This window comes from Protopterus annectens, chromosome 9.part0 (genome assembly GCF_019279795.1).
Source record: "Protopterus annectens isolate FY-2018-M chromosome 9.part0, PAN1.0, whole genome shotgun sequence".
NCBI lineage: Eukaryota > Metazoa > Chordata > Ceratodontiformes > Protopteridae > Protopterus > Protopterus annectens.
In genome coordinates, this window is record NC_056743.1 from 978,617,872 (window position 1) to 978,622,306 (window position 4,435).

General features: G+C 37.6%; 1 protein-coding gene across 1 annotated transcript in view; it reads left to right on the top strand.

The window, feature by feature from the left end:
• Positions 1-903: 903 nt before the first annotated feature.
• The window catches only part of RNF41 (ring finger protein 41), a 293,863-nt gene continuing 290,331 nt past the window's right edge, over positions 904-4,435 (top strand). The window contains exon 1 of the mRNA XM_044082191.1: positions 904-1,053. The gene's annotated coding sequence lies outside the window, so the exon portion shown is untranslated. The remainder of the gene's footprint in view (positions 1,054-4,435) is intronic.

Genomic DNA, 4,435 nt, shown 5'->3' on the forward strand with positions numbered 1-4,435 from the left:
AAAGTGCTTGTCTCACTGTTCTGTTTGGAATTGATTTTTTGAAAGTGTGTGAATAAACTGTTCCAATTTCGCTGGTGGATTATTGCTTCAGTTGGTGGTTTTTGACTTCTACATTACTGGTTTTCTTTACTTCAAATTTAGTGCTTATATTCATAGACACAAGTTGTGCTTAGCCCAGTGTCATCCATTATCGCCATAATTTTGGGGACAAACCATGACCACACCCAGTGCAAACTACTAGATTTCTCTATTTCTCTTTGATATCAAAATAAATGCTTACTTTTATATAATGTGGTTTGTTTCTATTGTTTCAAATCATATTAAAGTTTTTTCAGAAATAAAATAGCTATTTTAGTCAAATAGGAGATCAAATTTGGGATATATTTTTCTCCTAAAAATACCAGGGCATACAACATTTGGGACAAGTGTTAATACAGCCGTTTAGTATCAGGAACACATAAATATTATATGAAATAACATAAGTAACTCAAATGCTACAAAAATAAGCTTTATGACAAAAAAGGCGGGGTTCTCTCCTTTGCACTGGCCGTGAATATGTTTTGTCCTGCAAAGTCTCATATTTCAACAAAAATGTCCCACTTTGGGGATTTGAAAAGGTCGCACCCTACTTTCGCTGCCAAACCATGCATGTAGCAAATTAGTTTTACAATTAAATCGACATTTTTCTCACATAAAAAGAAAACAACTTTAACACAAAAGAAATATTAAAACAAAAGTTAGCACCAGTTATTAAAAACATTGATGCTTACACTCGCATGATATACGGTAAAACGTCGTGCAGCAAATGGCTGATTACACGTGAAAACATCGTGTAGCTAATGGCAGAACTTTGCTTTCCTGCTATGACGAAAGCTGGAGCCTCATCAACTCTCGACTTTCCCCAGCCCCGTGCCGCGTCAGTCGTGACGTTGGCAGGTCCCGTCTGCCACGGCCCTACTTTCATTCTTGTTTTGATAGAGGCCATGTCCGAGCTTTAGGAATTTAGTGGCATGTAAGAGGGATAGTAACCAAATTTAAGGGAGTGGGTAGAAGGTAAAGTATCAACTCTTTTTTTTAAATTTTCTCTGAGTTTAGGGGTGATACAGAGTTACTGCTACCAGCCTGTGCCGATTTATAGTCTTATAGGGTGCAAGGTTTGTGGTTTGTTATCCGAGTTCCGTCAAAGGCAATAACGATTTGTTTCTGTTTTCAAGTACGTTTATAACGAAGGAACTATCGAACCGGCCTTAAAACATTTTGATTGTATTAATGTTTAGGTATTCATAGCTGTCAGCTGCTCCTGATTGCTATATAACGTCCCATTCTTTGCCATGTTCCTTTTGAAATTTGTAATTCCCCCCTGAGTTATTTAGGATTACAGTCAGATAATTGCAGATGTTGGTTTCCTATGTCTTATTCAGAAATGGGTGTTGATGCAAAACATCTGTTGTTTTGTAACCGACTTTCTAAACGAATTAGGGTAATATTTTAAAATTGTCTCTGATTTTGGGCCCTTCTCCCTAATTATTTTTGGCTCTTATGAATTTTGAGAAAAGAGAAACTGAGAGCTAAGTGGGCACTAAATTAATGCCTTTCTCACCAGAGTATCATACTGGACCGGGGTCGTTGTGTTAAGGTAGCTGGGATGTATACAGATATGTACATTTGAAGGCATTCAGTTTAGCTATTCTTCTGCTTTGGACGGGTTTGTGTTTGCATTTGTGTATGGCTGATTGAAGGCTTAACACACTTTATGGAGGCTTAGTTTTGCTTTGGTCTGATATTTCAAGCTGAAATTATCATTAAAATGGGCTTAAGATGTTTCTGAAACTCTTTCCTTTAAGATTTGTCATTGAAGTTTTTGTTTAGTGATTGGTGTGTGCCTTTTTTACACTTCAATTTACAGACATTCACACCTTATAGCTACAAGACTTTGAAAAGTCTTTTCTTTCATTTACATCGGGTTGCATGCAGGCCTGTGTAGTGATTATGAGATCAATGAAAAGATGGACAATCTTAGCCTAGTTTACATTTTAGAAAACACTGTGTATGGACTGAAAGTGAAATGTTTTGCACTAGGTGTTTGCAATAGTTTATTGAAGATGCATTTTGGGACCATCTTCTATTTATGCAAGTATTTCATATTCTGTCAAGTAGTCGGACCTTTGAGTGCTCGCTGTTAATTTGGATCAGTATTTTCAATAGATTTTGTTATTTAGGTAAAGTCAAATAAGCAGAGGTGAAGTCTATGAATGAAAGTAGTAGTACAGATAAGTTGACAAGAAGAAGAGGAGTACAAAGAGTCTCCTTCAGAGCCTGAAAGAGTGCAGCCTATGTAAAAATTGGGCTAACACAATGCCACTAAATATGGAGGAGAAAAAAAATGGCTTGTAGTGGGATGGGGTGATCTTGAATGTTTTAATGTGTAGCATGTTTGTAATTCTGGTTGCAGATGCAAGTACAGTTTTGAACACCTTGTTTTTCAGGGGTGGGTTTCTAGCAGTTAGTACTAGAACCAGTGGTTTCTATATAGTAATGTGTAGGTAACTCGCCTGCATATGTGTAACTTAAGAATTGCGCTGTATTTGCGTGGACAGAAAAGCAGGCTTTGGTTGGGGGTGGGGCTTCTTGCTCTGCACCACTTTGGTTAATATAAAAAAAGGTGTAGTATGGTAATGTAAATTAACTGTATTTTTGACACTGAAAAGTACATAATCGCCATATCTGAGGAAAAAAAAAACAGATTTGGATTTTGTCTTAAGTGGTGAGTGTTTGGGCATCTCTGATCTGTTTTTCCAGCTGTTAGGGAACAGGTGATAAGTTGCCAGTGCACTGTTTTGTCTAGTGAAGCTAGAATTGAACCAAGCAGAAGTTGTGGCTTTGGATGGCAGACTTGTTTTTGTACAATGGGTAAATGCTTAAAATACACTTGGTCAGAAATGTATGATGGCTTGTGGAAGAGCACTGGGATGAGTTAAAATTGCCCTTGTAGAACATTGGATGAAATGACTAGAGTAAGTGATAATAGTTCTCAAGTGACTGCTTGGTAGGGGCTGGAATGGGGTAGCACCAACATTAAAGAATTGTATGGAAATTGAAAAGGAAGAAGGAGAATGCAGTGACTACTTGAAAAGCAGTGGTCCAAAGTTTAAAAAAAAAATAATAATTATTTAGGTAATGCAGTATGTGAGAGAGAAGAAAAATAATTGGATGAATAATGCCAGAAGTTTAAGCCTGCTAACTGAATACTTCAGTGTGGTAGCATAATCTTCTCGTGGGAAGAACAGAAGGATTTGTGATAATTTTTTAGTAGGAGACCAAGGTGTAACTGTTCCTTCAGAGGTGTGTAACATTTGTCTCTGGAACAGCACTTTATAAGTGCTTTACTGGCTTTAAAAGCCAGTAAAAAACTTCATTTTTTTTCTGTAACTAGTATTACATGGAGTAGATAAAAATCCATGCACTGAGTCATTATCACATTGCTGGTCAAAACTGTGCAGTTGTTGACATGGATTACCAAATTCACCACTAGATCAAATTTCTTGGCATCCCATCTCGAGAACATAATAACTTGGTTACAATCAGAGACCCCGTCATAAACCTCTGTGTTAAATCTTGATAGATGTACCTAGGATAGCCTGCTTGTTAACTGAAGAAGGGCTTGATTTTGTAGATTAACAGAAGGTCTCAAGTAAATTCAAAAACTAAGTATAGACAAGGAAGTGGAGTCCCTCTAGAGTTTGAGAATAAAATGGAGAACTTAACGTTTTAACAACTCGTGGGAGGACCATTAGTAGAATTTCACATTTCTCCCTCATTTGAGTGGCAGAAAGAGAGGTGTGAAACTTCCTGGTTACCTCCTTGACTTCAGTTGTAGAAAAATTATGGTATTTGTTCTTGTGTAAGGACCCAAAAATAATTTTTTTTCCCTAAAATAGTTTATAACGTAAAAATAGCACTGACAGATATTTTGAGAGCAGTGAATTCTAAATTGTGTGTGAACATATGTATACATATTCATATATCTGTATATTGTATTGTATACTGTGTGTGTGTGATGTCGGTATACTGTGTGTGTGTGATGTCGGTATACTGTGTGTGTGTGATGTGTGATGTCTGTGTGTGTGATGTCTGTGTGTGTGATGTCTGTGTGTGTGATGTCTGTGTGTGTGATGTCTGTGTGTGTGATGTCTGTGTGTGTGTGTGTGATGTCTGTGTGTGTGTGTGATGTCTGTGTGTGTGTGTGTGATGTCTGTGTGTGTGTGTGTGATGTCTGTGTTGTGTGTGTGATGTCTGTGTGTGTGTGTGTGTGTGTGTGATGTCTGTGTTGTGTGTGTGTGTGTGTGTGATGTTGGTGTGTGTGTGTGTGTGTGATGTTGGTGTGTGTGTGTGTGTGTGTGTGATGTGTGTGTGTGTGTGTGTGTGTGATGTTGGT